This window comes from Miniopterus schreibersii (assembly GCF_964146895.1).
Source record: "Miniopterus schreibersii genome assembly, chromosome: 13".
Classification (NCBI taxonomy): Eukaryota; Metazoa; Chordata; class Mammalia; order Chiroptera; family Miniopteridae; genus Miniopterus; species Miniopterus schreibersii.
Window position 1 is genome coordinate 23,680,809 of NC_138113.1, and position 20,945 is coordinate 23,701,753.

At 45.1% G+C, this 20,945-nt stretch overlaps 1 pseudogene across 1 annotated transcript in view; it reads left to right on the forward strand.

The window, feature by feature from the left end:
• The window catches only part of LOC308566009 (large ribosomal subunit protein uL11 pseudogene), a 34,177-nt pseudogene extending 24,244 nt beyond the window's left edge, over positions 1-9,933 (forward strand). Inside the window, exon 3 of the transcript in view lies at positions 9,410-9,933. The product of the transcript in view is annotated as a large ribosomal subunit protein uL11 pseudogene (transcript). The remainder of the gene's footprint in view (positions 1-9,409) is intronic.
• Positions 9,934-20,945: the final 11,012 nt, after the last annotated feature.

Consider the following 20,945-nt stretch of genomic DNA (forward strand, 5'->3'; position numbering starts at 1 on the left):
TGCAAAAATAGTTTTCAGGTAGTCCCTGTGGAATGTAAGGAAGTGAGTTGACGGGAGAAACATGGTGCAGCTGGCCCAGTCCTGAGAGCCGATTTAAGATTGGAAAGCATGAATGTATAAAGACAGTTGACAGGAAAAATTATGCAGGATGGGGTTTGGGGATATTGGCAAGAGCCGTCCTGAAATGACAGATGATGGTATCTAAGCTGGATAAGAAAGGACATGAAGAATGGGGTGCCGATGCCCAGCTTGTGTGGCTGGTGGTTGAGCATCGACCTGGGATCCAGGAGATCTCCTTGGTCCTATTCCCCTGTCAGGGCACATGCCCGGGTTGTGGGCTCGGTCCCCGGTTGGGGGCGTGCAGGAGGCAGCCGGTCAATGACTCTCTCATCACTGATGTTCCTACCTCTCTTTCCCTCTCCCTTCCTCTCTCTGAAATCAGCAAAAATATTTATTTTTTTAAAAAAGAAGGGGTGCTGATGAGTTGGGAGATAGAAAAGGGATCAATGGAATGGATGTCCCAAGGCAAACTACGTCTTCATCTTTCTCATCTAATTCTGTACCTTTCTATAGTTTATCTCACTCAAAGGCAATGGCTGATCTTGAAGTGATGTAATGAACACAGCCAGGAATAGAAATGTCACCTCGAGAACATCCAGTCCTATCAGGTAGGATACTTCAGCTGCAAGCAATAGGAATCCTGAAAGGAAAAAAAAAAAGTCTTAAAAGAAGAAAATCCAAATATAGATCAAACTGCAGGGCTGGCTTACTCAGAAGTGCAGGGATGCCATGGAGGACCAGGTCCTCTCCATACCTCTACTCTGCTGACTTGTTCTCAGATGACCTCTCCCAGTGGTACCAGGTGACTGTGTCTTGTTCAACTGTTTACAGTGCCTGACACAGCAGGTTCTCCACGCGTCCTTGTAGAGTGAGTGAGTGAGTGAGTGAGTGAGTGAATGAATGACTTTATTTCCTGGCTTTTCTGGAATAGAAAAATCCAATGAGCTTGACAAAGTAAGGATTTTAATACCAGACTTGGCTGAGGAACCCCTGGATGCTAAGATGACTGATTCCCTCTGAGAACTGTCTAAATCTGGGCAAGCCACTATCCTGTGGTCCTGGATCACGGGGGAGCAAATCAGTTGCTTCAAGTAGATGTCCTCGATCCCTTAAGCTCAGGCTCAAGCCTCCTTCCTTTTCTGAGTCTACCTTTGGTTTTTGTGTCTCTTAGAAAAGATGTAATGAAAATCAGAAAGCATGGTTGCCAAACAACATATATCAATTGTTCATAAGATTACAGCAAAAGCTCAAGAAGAGAACCAAGATGGACTAATGGTGAGGAAGGGAAGAAAAAGCAGCAGCAGAGAGAGGCTCAAACCAGTGTAGTAAAGGTGCTTAGCCTGGCAATTCCATGGGATGTTGTCTGCATACATAGGAAACCCGTGAAGGGCACCAAACCTTTCTAGAAACGAAACTTGAAGTGTAGGGGCTATGGAGTTATGGGAGCTGGGGGGGATGCACCCCTGACAGAGTCACCTGCCTTTTCAACTCCTTAGCTAGCCAATAGAAATTTAATGTGACCCACCTGTAATTTAAAAGTTCTTAATAACCACATTACAAAAAGTAAAAATAAAAAGTGAAATAAATTTTAATAATCTTTTATTTAACCCACTATACCAAAAATATTATCATTTCAACATGTAATAAACATTTTAAACTATTAACAAGGTGTTTCACATTCATTTTATACTCTTTAAAATTCAGTGTATATTTTACACTTACAGCACACCTCGATTCAAATTAGCCATATGTCAAGTGCTCAGTAGCCAAATGGACAGCCCATTTCTAAAAAATGTGGAATTCAGGATTCATGGGTTCCTATTTTAAATGCCAGGCACTATTCTAGACTCTGGGGATAAAGTATGAATAAAGAAAAAAGGTCCCTTCTCTCATGGAATTGGCATTCTTGTAAGAGACACAGGATATGAAAGACTTCTTTTTAAGCTCATTTCAGATGGTGACAAGCGCTGTGAAGATGGGAAAACAGATTAACGTGGTGGAAAACAACTGGTGGAAACAACTTCAGATAAAACAGAGGGTCAAAAGGACTCTGAGAAGGTAAGATTTGCGCACAGATCAGAAAAGCAAGGAGCCAGTCAAGTGAAGACCTGAAGGTGACGCGTTCCAGGCCCAATAGGGAGTCAGTGTAAACACTTGAAGTCAGCATGAGCTTGTGTGGGCTTGAGCAGGAAGGTCAGTGTGGCAGGAATGTGGTGCGAAGGAGACAGAGGAGAACTGAGAGAGGAGGTGATCAGAGAGGAGAGTACCTGTGACAGAGGAGAACTCGGAGGCGGCAGCTACCAGAGCACAGGGCCACAGCGCCCAACTCTGGCCGCACTGTAGAGCCCGCTCTGCGGCTTCCAGAAAGCATTCCTGCCCAGCCCTCCGTCCCCTCGCCCTGAGACTCTGATTTGATCGGTCTGCGGAAAGCCCAGCTATCAGCAATTCTAGAAAGTATTCCAGGGGAAGGCATTGAAAGGCTTAAGGAAAGTGTGGCACGATCTTTACCTTTCAGGGGTCGGGTGGGTGCCCTGTGGGCAGTGAACTGCGGAGGGCGACGGCAGAGGCCGGGGCACTAGGAGGCGCCTTCTGAGGAGAGGGCCCAGGGGCCAGGATGTATGATAGATGTCGCGCTGACCAGACTTGTTGACGGAGGAAGTGCTGGGAATGAGGGAGAGAAATGAGTCCTTGGAGGCCTGCAATCAGGAGCAGCATCAGGCACGTACTGAGGACCTACTCTGTGCGCGGCTGACCCTGTGGGGTTCCAGCGACAGCAAAAGCAAAGCCACCTCCGTAAATCTGTTTTGGACTCTCTGAAAGAGAATCATTTGCCATAATAAGTTGGGGTGGGGAGCTGGAGGTGGATGCTCCTCAGAAAGGTGGCATTTACTGTGAACATCCGTATTACATTTGCGAGGTGAACCTGCTTAGCAAGCTTTTTTCATTCTCCTTTGGAATCTGATCCATTCAGGCAAAGGCCCCGAGTGACTTCCTCTCAGCATGTAGGTTCCGTCTGTCCCCCCAGTCCCTGCAGGCTGTATGACCCTGTCCCTGCTGCTTTGGAGCGACCAAGGAGTGAGCAGCTGACCCACGCTGGACCAGCAAGGAGCACTGTCACGGAGACTGAGCGCCTGGGAGGCCACGGGCTCCGTGCATCTCAGAGCTCTCAGCTGCCACACGTCCCCCATGAGAAGGGAGGGACCATGATGCAGGTGCCCAGGAAGCAGCTGAGGGAAGCCTTCGACAGGCCTTCGAATCCCACTTCCAGCTGTTTCTGAGGCCCAGCGGTGTGCTTACCCTTCCTGAGTCTGCGGCAGTTCCCCTTAATGAGATAACATAAAACTAGCGACTTAAAAATGTCCTATTTTGTGGCATTTAGCATTCTCACAATGTTGCTCAGTCACCACCTCTGACTCTAAAACACATTCATCATCCCAAAAGAAAAGCCCAGGCCCATTTAGCTGTCACTCCCGCCACACCCCACCAACCCTAGTGTCCAGTAGCCCACTTTCTGTCCCTATGGATTTACCTATAAATGGAGTCATACAACATGTGACTTTTGCCCCTGGCTTCTTCAGCTTAGCATAATATCTTCAAGGTTCACCCGTGTTGTAGCATGTAACAGGATTTCTTTCCTCCTTGTGGCTGAGTAATATTCCATTTTTTGTACATAGCACACTGTGTTTATCCAGCCATCCACCGATGGACGTTTCAGCTGTTTCCACCTTTTAGCTTTTATGAGTAATGCTGCTTTGAGCGTGCACATACGGTTTTTGTTCAAGCCTCTGTTTTCAATATTGGGAGGAATACCCCTAGAAATGGAATTGCTGGGTCGTATGGAATTTCTTTCCACTTTGTGAGGAATCACCAACAGTAGTATCTTTTTTGCTTAAAGTTGTATGTATTGTATTCCTGTGACTGTTACCAAGAAGAGTCCAGCTGTTATGGGCTCAGACCAGCTTTCTGGTCCACTCAGCAACCCATCAGTTCCTTTGCAAATACCTGCTCTGAGACACCCCAGCAGCAGCAGCAGGCCGGGGTGCTGGGCCAGTGCCGTCACCTTGTCCTGACTCGGCCTGTGCCCCACCCTGCCCTCCCTTACTCCCCGCTGCTTGCTCCTAGCACGCTCCTGCTCACCTCGGGCTCCTCACGCCGCGGGGCTCCTCCCTGACCACCCCCTCGTCTTCTCTACCTCAGTAGCGCTTACCTGCAGCCCAGCCAAAGCCCTGATAAAGCCTTCTCCCCCGACCCCACAGCCCCGGTACTCCTGTCCCCCTGAGCACACCCCAGCCCTTATTGCAGGCTCCACCCAGGTCAGCCCTCAGTTTTGTCATCTGTACCTATTGCTCCTGTAATCCCAGGTGCCAGCAATCTCTGCCTCCTCTTGCCCGGATGGCCCCCATAGCCTCCAGCAAGGCAGGCACCCAGCGTAGACAGAGCTGATATGAAGCAACCGCCTCCCTGATGCAACACCCTCCGCCTCTGTGGGAAACGCAGATGTCCTGTGTGATTGAGGTCAACTTCTCCTCCTCTCCAGGCTTTTAGAAACACAAATGGTATTTTTCAGTGCTGACATCACAGGCAGGGGCATTTTGGGCATCCAAAGTAGTAAAGATCAATGTCAGTCAATAGTTTTGAGCAAAACAACCCTTGTAGGGGCTGCTAGACCAATTGTACAAATAAGGACATGGGACTGAGAGATTAAGAAAGTACTTGAGGTCAACCTATCAGTACTAATGTTGGGTTTTGATCCAGACCAGTCTGACTCCAAATTCTAGATTCCTTTCACCACGTGAACCTGAAATTGCATTGAAATTGCAACATGTTAGACTATATACTGGCACCATGGAGTGGAAACAATCAGTTAATTAAAGTTGTACCTTATGCTGGAGACTGATGAAATTCTTTTGAAAAGCAACTTGGCAATAAATATCATTCCTACCACTTGACCTTGATGAATTTATTCTTAGGATATTAATTTCATAATATAAATAAGTACATACATAGAGCATTCATTTCTGCATTATTTGTAATAGCAATAAGTTGGGAGTAATCTCAAAATCCAAATTATAGAGGATTGGTTTAGAAAATTGTGGTGTTAAGTCAAAGCAATATTATTCAGCAATGGCTCTCAACCAGGTACAATGTTGCCCCACTTCTCACCCCCAAGGGACATTTAGCAGTGTCTAAAGACATTTTCTGTTGTCCCAATAGAGGGAGAAATGACTAAACAAAAATTGGAAAAATTTGAAGCAGAACTTGCTGCAGGTATGATTTGCAATTGTTATTGTCTAGATAAAACTCTGTGCATGACATATTTTTGTGATCAACAAATACTTTGGGGAAGAAGGAATGTAATTTTTTTTAACAAAAGGTATGTGAACAAAACTAAAACTAGTTTACACAAGAAAAGAATGTATTGGTACGTGTTGACTTCAAAAAATAGGAGTAGATTTGACCTCAGGTCAGATGGAGCCAAGAAGTCAAACCATGGTATCTTCAACCTACAGGTGTGTTCTGTGATTTCTCATTCACCCACTCTCCCAGCGTGGCCCTCCTCCTCTCCTGCACATAGCTTCCTCGTGCAGATGAGGGGCAGAAAAGGCTCTAGGCTTAACGTCATTTTTGAGTACCCAGCTATAAGTCCAGAGAAAGAGAAAGCTATCTCAGCTTCCTTAGAGAAAATCTCAAGGAAGCTTTCTAATGGCTATGTCACATTTATCCATTGGCCCAATTGCTATGGTTGAATGCCGTTGATAGAAAGTAGGAACAGAACTGGCAGGAAAGAGGGCTAGCCAGACAAAACGACAACAATGACCACTATCCTCACGAATTGGCAAACACTTGAGTATCTGATATCATCTAATGGCACAGACATAGGAGTGAGGTATGAAGACAGAGCCCCAAATGTTTGGGGTTTCATGGTTTCATGTTATAAAAAAATAATGAGCTATATTGGTGGGTTGCTTTTTCTGCAACAAAAGAGATAGGCTCATGGAATCATAGAGCTGAAAGGGGCCTTACAGAAAGTGTCTTGATCAACTATCTTGGTTTTGGAAGCCTACAGCATGCTTAGTTCTAGGCCCTGGTCATGGAAGAAAGGGAAAGCCCATCCTTGTCAAACAGGTCAGCCCCTTATGGCAAGATGAGACACGAAGATGGACTGCAGCCTTCAAGGCTACTCATTGAACCAGATCCCAGAAAGGACAGACCCAGTGAATGAACTGAAGGGGGTATTTTTTAAAGCAATGGCTTTCAAAACTTTTTTTGATGGCAACTAATAAAAAACATATTCTAGACTGTAATTCTGTATATGTACAACACACACACACATAACTGAAACATAAGTTTGATGAAACATCCTTGTTACACATGATGAAGTCTGATACTTTTTGTTTCATTCTATTTTATTTCATTTAAAAATATATATTTGTGATGATCCATTAAACTGATTTCAAGTCAAGAGCCCCTAATGATTTGAGACTAGCATTTGGAACATATATTAAGAGAGGCTTAACATGTACTATTAACAAGGCTCCCTTAGTCCTACCTGTGGGTGGTGTTTAAAGTTTCCACCATCAGACTCACAATTAGTGACTGAGACATCCACATACCTTAATCTGGATAGAAAACAAGTAATCTATTAACATCTACTGAACGTTCCTCTATAGACCACGTGGAAAACGGTGAGAGCAACACTGGGAGCATTACCTGGAGAAGGAAGATGCTGACGGTGCTGGGCATGAGTAGTGAACTAGAAAAGCTGAAAGAAATGCTGACATTCATTCATTTACTCAAAAGTTGTTCAATTATCTGAGCTTCTGTTGCCTTGCTATAAAACAGAGCTAAAATTGTTACGTGCCATAAAACTACTGTACCTAGATACGAGCATTCATTGCCTTAGGTGATGCTCCCAGCAAGGGCCAGCCACCTACTGCAATAAAATGTTTCACTGTTCCCAAATCTTGCCTCCTTCCTTGAAAGATGATTATACATTCCAGCATTCCCATGTGACTTAAGTGCTTTCCTGTAAGTGGGGTTCACATCCCTGCCATTCCAGACTTGGCCACATAACTTGCTTAGGGCGATGGGATGAATGGAAAGAACAGAGGAAAAGCCTTAGAGACAGTGCAGGTTTCTCCCAGTTCTCTAGCTCTCTCCTTCAGCCATGACTCATTTCCAATCAGGGCTTCTCCTTCACTGGGGATCCCACATGAGAAGACACATGGAGCAGAGCCACAGCTGACCCAGCGTGTTCATGACACAGAAAAAAAAATCTATGTTCTATAAGCCACCAAGGCTTGGGGGTTACTTGTGACCACAGCAAAACTGATTAACAGAGACTCAAAAACAGAAGGAGAAGCGGGAAGAATAGAAAGAAGGAGGGTAATACAGAGCCACGGGAGAGAAGGACGTTCTGGGCTTAGAATCATGTTGGTGCCTGGGAAATACAAGACCAAGGTTAGGATATATGTGTTTCCTCTAGGCATTTAAAACTAGCTGGAGAGGAGCCATGACAAATAAAAAGGCCTAGCCACAAGGACAGCAGAATTTAAGGGCCAAACATGCTCCAAACCTAAGGCTGCAGTAATTGCAGGCAGGGAGGGATAACTCTTGGTGGTGTGGAGATAACTTCAAGGACTTGAGTGAGCCTTGAAGGATGTGTAGCACCCAGCAGGCTGCTGTAGGCTGAGCAAAGGGCACCGAGTGCAGCCTGAGGACATCTTTAGTGGAGAGGCCATGGCTGAGGAAGGCATTCTCAATTTGAGAAGTCCATGACTTCTCCAAGGGGTTGTATAGAGCTCACCAGCCTACCTGACTCTTTAGTGGGTGAAATAAAGACAATTAATCAGAGACCTGCAGATATGAACAGGGCCATAGAGAAGCATGAATTCTGGAGGTTCTGCCATGGGGCCCAGTGTGTGTTCTGAGATGAGGCAGACTGGTGCTATGAGGTCTTGACAAAGGGTGTGTTTGGTTTTGGTTGTGGCATTTCTGGTCGATAGGCCCGGACTTTCATTTCTGGAACATCTCCATGATTTCCTGAGAAAGCTGAACCTTGTGACCTGAGTGTATTGCCTGTGAAAGTTAGAAGAGTGTTTTGCAGAACTGAGATGTAAACAGACGCTGGCCTGTGTTCTTCAAAGATATGCTTCCCCTTTGCTCTTTCCTCTGGAATTTTCCATATACCATGCTGACCTTCATCAAGGGAGAGGAGGCTTTTACAAATTCAGACTTGCCCTGACCTGCTCAGAAAGGGATTTGTGCCAGTTTCAAATATCCATACAGTACAATTAGAGTTTTGTTTCAATGAGAATATTGTCCTGAAGGAAAAATAAAGTAGGCAAAGGCAATAAAGCAAGGAGTAAGATACAAATCCTAGGTAGAGAGAAGACCACATTTGACAGTGCGCTTCCCAGGGCAAATGCACAGAGCATAATATTGGTTATAAGTTTCCTGGTTTCTAAAAGGTAAAAACAGGTGCCCAGGCAAAGCACAGGTGTACATATACTGAAACTAGAGAGAATTTCCTCCCTGCTCCAATGTAGTGTGTTGAATTCCACCTTCAGTAATAATCCACAATGAATACAACAGCAGGTTTCAGGAGCTATACTTCAGTACAGACTAATGGCACAAGTCAAAGTTCAACTCATCAGAATGAATTATTTGAAAGACCAGGAAAATGCAGTCCATGTCTTCAACCATCTGATGATATTCTTTGACCCAAGGATGATATATTATCAAGCAAAAGCTTGAGGTTTCTATAATCTATTGTTTCTATTCAAGGAAGACTGGCTATGCTTTGGCCATAAGCCAAGTGTAAGGTAGGGCCAATGTCCTCTCTTGCCAAGCTAAGGACCTAATCAGGATTGGAGCCAGCATTAAAATCTGCTGAACCTCCATACAGACGGGGGCCAAGAGAAGCAGTGAAGTTTCCACAGGAATGAATTCTGCATCTATTCCAACCTGTGGCATAGCCCCAAAGCTCTATGTCACGGAGCCAGTCACTGCATATTATCCTAGGAAATGTTCAAAGCAACCGTTACCGATTGCCCACCAAAACCACAAACATTTAATAAAGTTCCCAGGACATGTAGAATCTTAATGCCAGTTCATGGATAAAACCACTGCGTAGCCTGACCAAAGCAAGCTCTACAGTTATCTTTACAAGTCATAGAATGAGGGTGCTAATGTGAGAAAGAAGGGGGAGAGAATACCAATGTTAAAAAAAAAAAGGTTTGTGTATCACTATGAATTATTGTCTTAAAATAGATACTTGTTGGGGTTTTTTTAGGCTTTCCACTTGAAGGGGCTTTGGTGCGACTTTCTTCGGTCCTCCCAAATCCAGCTCATCCAACACCAGCTGCCTCTAACGTGCCACTAAAGTTCTACCCCAGTAGGATCAAAGTCATATAGCTGAGGTGCCCTGGCGGGGAAATCAGTGCCATGTCTGTTCTGGCCCCCAAGATCAGCCCCCCTGGGCTGTCTTCAAAAATGTTTGGTGATGCCATCACCAAAGCACCCGGTGCTCAGCAGGTTCTGAGGGTGACAGTGAGACTGACCATCCAGAACAGACAGGCCCAGGCTGAGGCAGTGCCTCCTGCCTCTGCCCTGATCATCAAAGCCCTCAAGGAACTGCCAAGAGACAGAAAGAAGCAAAAGAAACATTGAGCACAGTGGAAATATCACTTTTGATGGGATTGTCAACATTGCCTGATAGATGCACTACCAACCTTTAGCTAAAGGACTCTCTGGAACCATAAAGAGATCCTGGGGACTGCCCAGTCTGGAGGCTGCAATGTTGATGGCCGCCACCTTCATGACATCATAGATGACATCAACAGTGGTGCAGTGGAATGTCCAGCTAGTTAAGAACTACAAAAAAAAATTTTTCAATTAAAGATGATTTCACAACCAAAAAAAAAAAAGATAGATACTTGTCCCCACAATGTTTTCTGATGATGTGAAAAGAAAGTTCTAAGGAATTCTCTTTTGTTTTTCCCCTCAGCTCCACTGTCCACAGCTCACTCAGCTCACCCCAGTGGACAGCTAACATCATATTTAATGGTGAGAAGTGGGCGACTTGCCCCCCAAGATCGAGAACAAGGAAAAGATGTTAACTCTTACCATCCCTTTTCACAATCACACTGGAAGTCCTAGCTGCTAAAATATGACAAGAAAAGGGGGGTGTGGGGTATACATATGGGAAAGGAAGAAATGAACTGTCTTCATTCACAGATAACATGATTGCCTGTGTAAATAGATGAACACGGCACCCAATATTGGAGGGACCCTTAATAATTTGGTAGCCTAAATTTGAATCAAGAGAGTGAAACTAATTTCTTAATCTCATGCTAGAGTAAAGAACTGCCAGAACCCATATAAAAAACAAACAAACCAACAAGCACACAAAGCCAAACTCCCAATTTAAATAGCAAACTTGAGCTGAGTTAATATGGATGCTAAGGCACTTAGATGAAAAGTGAGGAATTTCACTAAATGTCAAATATCAAGTCACCTTTTCTGTTTAGGCCAACTCAGTAGCACTCTCCCTCTCCTTCTCCACCCCAGAAATTAAATTCTGTTCTGGAGGGTAGGGCAGGATGTGATAGCTGTGTGCTAATAGGCTGGTTTATAGTGGTGACATATTTATTTCATCTTCATCTTCTTCCAGGCTCAACCCAAGAAATTAAGATAACACTAGAAACAAAAATGCCGCAATCCAATCCAACATTTCCGTATTTCTGTGATGGTTTCCAAAGTGAATGTGTATTTTCTATCAAACTGGAGCAGAAAGCTTTAGAGCAATTCAACCAATGAGAATGTAGTTGATCACAGACAATGTGTAAGACTCAATGGAAAATAAAAGGAAGTTTAAGACAGTATAGTGGGGTGGAAGACAAAAAAGCAGAAGTTTTAAAGTCAGACGGACCAACCTGAGTTCTGACTCTTGCACTGTTACCCCAACCATGTAACAAGCAAATTTCTTCATTTGTCTGAGCCCTCAGCTTTCTCACTTTTGCCACGGGAATGATGATACTATCGACCTAATGTTGTGAGACTGAAATGTAAAAATACACATGAACTTGGTTGGCTGCAAATGGCTAAACAATGTTAGGTTTGTCTGTCCAGTTGGTAAGGCAGAGCCTACATGTGAGAGCATTGTGTTCAAAGCAGATGACAAATGTAGACAGTGCAAACAACAGAGGGAGAAAATGCGGGCTGGAGTGGACGACAAAGGCATCCCAGAGGACGGGAGATTCCAGCTGAATCTTCAAGAATTCAGAGAAGAATTCAGATAGGGAAAAAGGGAAAGTTGCTGGCATAAAGGAAGCACTCAAGAATAATTATCGAATGAGAAAATGAATGCACAGAAAGCACAGAGAAACAAACGAACACATTGGAATGTCCAAGATATGTTCTAGAAGCGGTGAGTAGGCCCCAGATTAACAGTAAAGAGGGCCCTTGACTCTGTAGAACTTTTGTTTTAAAGGAGTTTTCTCCCTATGGGTGCCCATGTGAACATTCAGACATTTTCTAGAGATGGGCATGTCTGTTCCCCTGGCCCTAGAGAGGCCACATGACTGTAGAAACCACACTGTGGCTGGTCTGACACCCTGGTACTGTACTATCTCTCTGACCTATCTGCGACCTGCATATTGGGGTGAAAACATTTCCTGTAGCCCCAGTGGGACAAGACAGCTTTTACACCTGCTGACATATTTAGACCCATACATTATCTCAACGGCCACTGTTCTTTTTTGATAACCACCACAACACCTAGATTGCTAGTCAGCTTCCTCCACAAACCACAGTGCAAAAGATTCTCATGGGGGGAAAGAAAAGGTGCCAAGGCATCTTCTGACTTTGGTTCTTGTGTTTTTAAAATGAAGGTTTCAGGTAAAAATAATGGTCAGAGGGGGTTGGGGGGAGGTAGAAAGGTAGAGTCTGAGAGCAGGCAAGGGAGAGAGGTCGAGGCAGCAGAAACTGATGGAAACAGCCCTCAGGATTTGAGCTCTGCTTTAGGGCTTGTCATTAATCTCTCTATGACGTTAGGCTGGTCGCTTTACTTCTCTGGTCATTAGTGTTGTCATATGAACATCAGGAGGTTGATGGAAGTGACCTCTAAAACTCTTGCAGCTCTTACTTCCCAGGACTGCAAATAAAAGGGATCCTGTGTTCTGTGCTGGGAAGGGGAGAGTCAAGCCAACTCTTCTTTTCTGATGCTCCTTTACCCCTTCTCCCCCCACGACCCTTAATGACTCAGACAAGCAACTGTCCCCATCATTAGAGAGCCAATGAAGAACTAAAGTTGGGTGCAATTACTAGGTTTGTCTTTCTATTTGTTACTCTCACTGTCCCACTAAAGAAGAAAATGTCACTGCAGGAAGGTTTTCTCTACCCACCAAAGCTTTAAGTGGGATTGACCACCAAGTCCTAACCAGATGTTGACATACTGGCCTTTGCCTGGAGGAGACACTAGAATGGCAAGAGTCTGGGAACTTTGCCTGATAAGGAACAGGTAGAAATGAGGGCATTTAGGCTGGAAAAGAGTAGACCTGAGAGAATCATGATGAGAGCTACAACCAGCTGAAAGATGGACAGAGAGATGGACAGAGAGGTTGGGTTTGTTCGGCGCTGTTCCACAGGGCGAGTGCAGGGCCACCAGGGAAAGCTCCGGGGGAGGCAGATGACATCACCACTGGAAGAGCTTGCCCACAAGCGAGGCATTAAAGGGTATCTCATGGGGGTAGTGACCTCTCCATGGGGAAAGTGTTCTAGGCCCAAAGCTCCATGCCCATCTGCCAGGAGACCTCAGAGTATATACTCAGCAGGGAGAGGGTCAAGGGTCAAGGGTCCTTCCCAAGGCTGCGATTCTGATCCCACCACAGACTTGACTGAAGCTGACCAAATGTTGTTTGCCTTACTTTCTAGCTGTTGGTGTGTTTTTTAACTTGCCTGAATTCTTGCAAACCGATCCTGTGCTGTGTGACTGTACTTACTGCTTTTCCATCGATATTCAAGGGGGCAGGGACCCCCAAGCTTTCTGTTTGAAGCTCTCTAATTTCCATCTCCTCTTCCAATCTGAAGTTCCACCTACGTGATCAGAAATAAAACATATTAGGTGCAATAGAACTCATTAGTTAAAGGTTTTGTAAAGCCAATTATCCCTTCTCAGATGGAAAAGTGCTATGAGTTTGCATTTTTCTGTTTAGACTATTACAGAGAGGGACCCACCCTTCTCATGCTGGTCAGAGAAGAATAAACACAGTCACCAACACAACATCTGAGCCAGCCTAGCACAAGGCAGTGCAGGGCATTCAGAGCAAACTCCAAGCATCCAGGAGCGCACACCGCCTCAAGTGTCAGCCTGGGAGGCAAAGGGCAACCAACTACGAGCCCCTCTTGCACCGGTTTCAAGCTTCTTTGCCCACTTCTGGAATCCTTGGCTCAGATTTCCTTTCTTAAATCATTCCCTAATTTGTACCCAAAACATTCCTCTTCAAGAAAGCATTAAATTTGACATGGAAATACTGTCTATAAACAGAAACCCACTGGCTCTCCAATGTCAGAGGAATATTTCACTAAGCCCTGAACCTCTCATGCATTGCAATATCATGCAGCTCTGCCCGAGCAAACCTCAAATCCACGAAGCAGTGTGTAAAGATGCCAAGGCAAGCGGAAAAGCTGTACATGTTGCAGGGTCATAACTCTACCAAACATGCATGCATATGTACAATGGTGTAAAAACAAAAACCGTGTAAGGCAAATAGTTGAAATGACCCCGGGGGAGACTTATTTGAAGGGTAGGTTCTCCCTCCTCTCTCTTCTCTCTCCCCCAATTTAACTTTTTTACTAAACTCTTAAGAGTGGCTGCATGGAGAGTAATAATAAAAACAAACAACATACGTAAACAAATATTACCCCTTTTTTCCAGCACTACCTTTTGAAAACCAGTTTCCTTCCTCCAAAACACACTCATGTGTAAACTGGAGCCGATGTGATTAATCTGATTTTTATTTGAAGTTGCCACAGCCTGTCCATTGGGAAGCTACATGCCGGGGAGAAACCTTGTAAGGAAAGAGCAATAAGCCTTGTGCTTCATTTTCGCAGCCAGGAAAAGCTCTAAATCCCTCACAACAGGAAGGGGCCTGCCCGCGGGGGCACGGGCACCCACAGCAATACCCACCCCAAAATGCTGGCTTCCCCTCTGGGGGCTCCGAGCCTGGTCTTCCTTGGGGACAGCTGGTACTCTGATGCTCATTCAAGGCCTAACACCCCACAGACCCTGGGAATGAGGCGTGGAGCCCGCTCGTCCCTGGAATGGGGCCCACGACTGCCATGTGCTTAGCCGAGTTCTCCTGCTGAAGAGGGCAGGCCCCTGACCCCATCCTTGTGTTCTGGTGTCCTCAGCTCTTACAAACGAACACACAGCCGCAGGAGGACTGAAATAGGGCCCTCTCCCCACAGTGTTCCTGAGTTATTGCCACACAAACATTCCCCACTATCTGACAGCTGGGGAGGGATCCCCCCACTTCTGAGGAAAGCTAAAGAACTTCCCGTAACTGCGATGTTGCAAGGCCAGTGCACCCCTCTCTCCAGCCTCCCTGGAGAAAACAGTCCCGGGAAATCATGCACAGGGGCCCTGCGTTGCTCACACCCCCAATGTCTCCTCAGTACTGTGATCCCAAAGGATCCTTCCAGATAGAGATACATAGGCTTTTCTAGTCCCTTAAATCCTAAACCTAGACACAAGATTTTACTAGGTTTATGAATCATATCAATTTTACTGGAGTTGAACATTGCATAATGCGGGAAAGTCACCCTGTGTTGGCTGAAGAGAGCCTCCAGCCCAGGATTTGCCTCTGGCGTCTGTTCTACCTCCACTCAGACTAAGATTGGCCCTTTCCCCACCTCCAGCCCCCACGGCCCTGCCTCCACAGGTGCCTGAGCGCTTTCTCTGTGGTCTTACTCCAAAGGTCAATCTTATCTCTGTTTGATGTTCCTCTAACTAGCCCTGTCTCCTCCCCTGGACTGAAAGCTCCTGCTGGGAGGGCCTGGAACCGAGGCCCAGGGGATCCAGTGCTGGATGGGGACACATACATGTGCCGACTAGGGACTTACGGAATTAAACTTGAAACTGAGGCATTTCCAAACACCCTGAGTAGCCTTAATAATCCAATAGGTATGCCATCCATGAGCTTATCTGTAACACTTGAATAAAATAATTTGTCATGCAAATCCCCCCAAGTATTTGCTCCTGGGATGTGGGTGGCAGGCATACACCCCTTTGCCAAAATGTCCACTAAATCTAAAATACAGAACAAGCCCTCTAACTACGGAAGGATGTTAAAAGTGTAAGCAACAGAGTAGTGGACCGCACTGAGGCATTGCGGGCCCTGCCTCCTGGGCACCTGCTGCAGGTGAGGCCACAGCACCCAGGGGCACCGCCTCCTGAAGCCCACTCTCACGTCTCCCCATTCACCCCAGTGTCTCCCCTTCTCCCGTTTCTCTAATTGCCAGTGTCCTTTGGAGTCTTCCTTTGGGCCCCTTCTTCCAGCCAGGGTCCTGTTGTCCTCAGGTAACAGAGGTGAGAGCTCTTTCCAGTCTCCAGTGACCCTCCAGCTGTCAGCCAGTGGCCCTCTAGACGTGAGGCGGTCCATAAGCTTGAAGTGGACAGACTAAGAGGTCCTAAGATCAAGTTGTTCAGAATCCCAGGGGGAGCTGCCCCACGTTCCGTACACTAGAGCCTCAGCCTCAGCTCTGAAAGCCCCTCCTGGGGCAGAAGCAGAAACCCCGGGGGCGGGGGTCTCCAAGTCGCTGTGCCCACTCAGCCCCTCTCATGTGCCTTGGAGGGTCCCTCAGGACGTGAGTACTTGTGTTTTATCCACAGCTGAGGGCTAGTCACAGCACACACTCCTCACCCCTCCCAACACCTGAAAAGAATGTCAAATCTGGAGATTTGCTTTTTAAAATCTCCAGATACTGTCCTCGGAAATCCTCCACCTGCATCTTAGCTCAGAAGGACAGACCTTTCCCTTCAGCATTTGGCATTCATGGAAAGGAAGTTTCCTTTTCATGAAGCTTGAAAATTATTTTAATTGCAGAAAATGTGTGCAAAATATCCTGCACATGAGAACGCCCATGAACACATGTAAGCGTGCACACTCACTTGGAATTCAATAGTTTTTATTGAATTTGGAAATTTTTAAGCCATAATTTCTTTAAAGATTTTTTTTCTGTCCCTTCTTCTCTCCTCTCCTTTGAGATACCAAATGCGTATACAAATGACTACTTGAAGTTGTCCCACGGCTCACTGATACTGTCCATTTTTTTCAGTCTTTTCAGTTTCATTTTGAATAGTTTCCATGACTGTCTCAATTTTATTAATCTTTTTTCTGTAATTTATAATCTGCCATTAATTCCATCTAGTATATTTTTCACCCCAGACGTTACAGTTTTCAATTTAGATCTTATGTCTTCCATGTCTCTACTTAAAATGTTCAATCTTCTCTCCTGCTTTTTGAACTTACGTGATTATAATGACAATTATTCAATTTTTGTTTACTAAGTCTCTTCCTTATGTCATTTCTTTGCCAGTTTCAACTAATTAATGTTTCTCTCTCTCTTTTTTTTGGTACTTTTTGTTTCTTTCTTTGCATTCCTGGGAATTTTTTATTCGATGCCAGACATTGTGAGTTCTGTCTTGTTGGGTGCTGAACATTTTTGTATTCCTATAAACATTTTTAAGCTTTGCTCTCAGATACAGTTATTTGGAAACACTGATCCTTTCAGGCCTTTCTTTTATGCACTGAACAGCATTTAGTCTAAGGCTCATTTTCCCCATCACCAAGGGAAGACTTTTCTAAGTTACTCTAACCAAGACCCTATAAACAATGAGATTTCCAGTCTAGCTATTGGGTTTAAATACTATTCTTAACTATGTGTGATCTCTGGTGACTATTCCATCTGATCCTGCCAGGAAGTGGTGGAGCTGAGGTTCAAACCCAGGCCTCTTAGTCCAGAGTCGGTGCTCGCAACCACTATGCCACGTGCAGTGTGATCCCTTTGTGTTTTGTTTTGCTTGCCTCGTCTTTCACAGTATATTCCAGCAACAACACAGCAGATGGGTCTGTGAGGAGATATAGTCAGGGAGGCCAGCTGGGAAATAGCTATCTCCATCCAAGTAATGGGTAACAGGGACACGAGCCAGGCTGTGTTCCTGGAGCTGGAGAAAAGAGGTCAGATTTTAGAGGAAAGCTGGGGAAAGGAAGTACCTACTGGACCGGCCGAGAGAGGAAGGTGGCCCTAGGTTATGGCGAGGAGTCGGGTAGGGGCGCTGGAGAGAACAGTGGGGGGCAAAGTGGGGAGGAGGGAAGGGCTGTATGTGACGCGCCCGTGAAAGCGGTCAGTAAACTGAAGGTTAGAACAAGGATAGGCGTTAAAAAATTGGGGAGACAGAACATTTATTAACATTTATAACGATATGAAAAGAACGGTGTTAATCCAATTAAACTCAGCTAGTTTTTGGCTAAAGCTATGGTTTGTTTTGGTTTTTATTTGCTAATTTTTAGAGACCTCAGTCTCTAAGGGCTAATATGAAATCAATGTGTGAACTAGAACTGCCTTTTACAATCTTCCTCAAAGAGAAAACTTTGTGGCCAACTGTATCAGAAAAACCAGCAAGTCCCCTTATTCAGGGGAGTAAAACTGAGCATTCCCGAACCAGCTATGGCCAAAGCCTGTGCCCTGTGCAGGAGAATACCCGAGAGTATTAAACACGGTACCTGCCTGGAGTGGGCTACCAACATCCCTCTGTCCCTGGCGTTCAAATATCTGTTAACCAGGCTGAAGGGGTCAGTCCACTGTGCATTAATGAGTCCTGAAGTAGCTTTCATAATTTAGGATCTGGTCTTGCCTTGAAGTCGCCAGGCTCTAGAAACTTTGTTATTTCTTCTTTTATTCACTTGCATCATCAAAGGGATAAAACATATAATCATTTTTCCATTGTTTGAGCAGAACCCATTACAGTTGCTGAGGAGTGGTAATTGAGTTTATCAAATATAATTACCTCCACTCAACCCACCTTCTCTTCAGTTTGCCTCTCTCAATCAGAAAGAACTAACTCCACCTTTCACAAAGGACACTTGCATATTTGAATGTCTTCCCAGGAGTCTTTGAGTGGCATATAATTACACTTAATTTAATTTTTTTGACATTAGTCCCCAAGGCTTTGATCCAAAGTCTGTATTATTCTGATATAAGGAAAATAAAGCTCCACCTCAAATTAAATATTTGCTTTTGCATACAGTTTGCTGTTCATTGTACAACTGATTTTCTGGTAGAGTCTTTGGTTTCCAGCAGCCTCTCTGGGCTTGGCATCTTTTCCAGTTTCTTGTGTTTCCCCATCAGTTGTCAGGTCACAGGGAGCCTGAGCACACTCAGGTTTCAAGGACACTTTCAGACCCCAGGGGCCCAGGAGATGGGAATCTAACATCTCTCTTATTTTCCATGTGAGAGTCAAACCATGCTGACCTTGAATTTAGGGGATGTTCATGTTGAAATACGCATTGATGGGGGAAATAAAGCTCTCATGAATTTGTTTCAGGTAATGTACCCAAATAAGTCACAATCTGGCCAACTTTCCATTTTTAAACCAACATTTATTAAGTATTTGCAACATGAGAGTACACTATACATGTCCTCAAGTGCACTACGCCTGTCCTTAAGGACCTCACAATATTGTAAAAGAAAGAGATTGAAAGGTTAGTCTCTTTACCTCCATTCAACCTAACTTCTCTTCAGTTTGCCTCTGAAGAGGAGGCCGAATGAAATACAGGCTGTCATAGAGGCACAAAAATTATGCAGAGGGATCTCAGGAAGAAGAACAAACTTCAGGCTATCCTCTTCAGCTCTGGCATGAAACCCCTTCCCTCTCTGGTGGCTAAGCCAACCACCACACTGTCCCTGACCCACCACTATCACTATTCTTTAGGGACTGCCGAATTCTCCCCAACTTAGGCTGAAGAAACCCACTGACTTCCTTTTCACCCAATTCCTGGAATCATCTTAGGGGAATTTTGCATTCGTGTTAAATGATATCTAACATTCCAGTCTCTAGGTCCTTGACATTTTCAGCTCCAGTGACCTTCACCTCCTTTCCACTTTGAAGCCTTACCCTCAATATTCCACTCCCAGATCACAACCTCTGATTCCTCCAGCGCTCATCGGTTCTCTCTGTACACCTACCTCTGACCTCACCTTCACCTCTGAGCTCTTGACTCTACCTGGATCTCCATTATCTATCAGCATCGATGACTTCATTTCCTCCCTATCTAGCCAAGATCGTACAGTTTCAGTTCAATTGTTTTCTTGTAAACCACCTCAGCTTTATCATGTGCTTGTCTTCCTATCACATCCACCCCCTAAACTCCTAATCCTAGATTTATCTAAATATCCACCTTCTACACCGGGGTTGCCTGTAGGGCTGCTGGAAAGAACCTCACCACAATGAAGAATGTGCCCCACACATTTACAGCATCAGCTACACCCTCATCACCTCAGCAACTCCACGATTTCTCCCACTTCCCTCGGGGTCTCTTCTAACTTGTATGGTTTTCTTCCTTCCCAACTCAACTACTTTCTCTCTTTGTTGACCTTCGTTCTTATGTTACAGAAATATAAATTAAAATATGTCAACTCCCTGCCCCTTCATCACCACTGCACCTACCCTCAGCATTGGCCCTCCTCGGAGGAAAAGGCAATCTGGATGTATCCGACATCATCCACTCCCTCAAGGACCTGGCTCCACCAGGACCCACTTCTCTCCCATGATCATCAGCCTATGAATTCCCACTGGATTCTTCACTTCTTCCTATAAACAAACTCATGCTTCTTCTTTAAAAAAAAAAATCTCCTTCAACCCGTCCCTCCGGCCTTTCACCACAGGGTCAGAACACCCTTCTTTCACTGCCAGACTCGCTGCCTACAGTTTCAGTCTCTACCTTCTCACCTCCAGCCCGCTGCCCAGCGTGGATAATCTGGCTTCCACCCCTCTCATGCCACTGAGAACGCCGAGTCCGCATCTCCATTTAGATGTCCAACGGACAGCTCAGACTCAACATGTCCAAACTAAACTTCTGATCTCTGAACCCCAACCTTCTTCACCCACAATTCTTGCCAACTCATTTGAGGGTAATGCCAGCCTTCCAGTTGCTTATGCTAAGAAATTCAAAGTAATCCCTTTCTCCTTTCTTTTTTTCAGACTCCACCACCCAATCCAATCAGGAATGCTGTTGGATCTACCTTCAAAATATATCCAGAATTCGACATTTCTGACCACCTCCAGTGCCATCATCCTGACTCAAGATACCATGCTTTCTTGCCTGGATTACTGCAACAGCAGGTCTCCCTAACCCTCCTATACTCTCTTATCAATGCAGTAGCCAGAATATCCTTTTTAAAGCATAAGTTATACAATGCCATTCCTTGGCTCAAAACACTCCAGTGACTCCCCAAAGTCAAAGTCCTTCCAATGGTCTACCAGAACCTGGAAGATTTGTCCCCCTTACCCCTTACTTCCTAGACTTTTATCTGTTTATTTTCCCTCCCTCACTCCCCTCCAGCCACACTGGCTTCCTTGCTATTCCTAGAACATGCCAGGCACATCCCACGTTGAGACCTTTTTGATGACTATGCCTTTTGCCTGAAATGTTTTTCTCCCCAGGTACTCACATGGTCCACTTCTCACCACTTTCAAGTCTTTTTTCACATGTAACTCTCTGGCCACCATATTTAAAATTGCAACCCCTGCCCAACATTCCTGATGAATCTTTAACATGCTCAACTTTTTTCTTTATCTATAGCTCTTCCAGCTTCTAGCA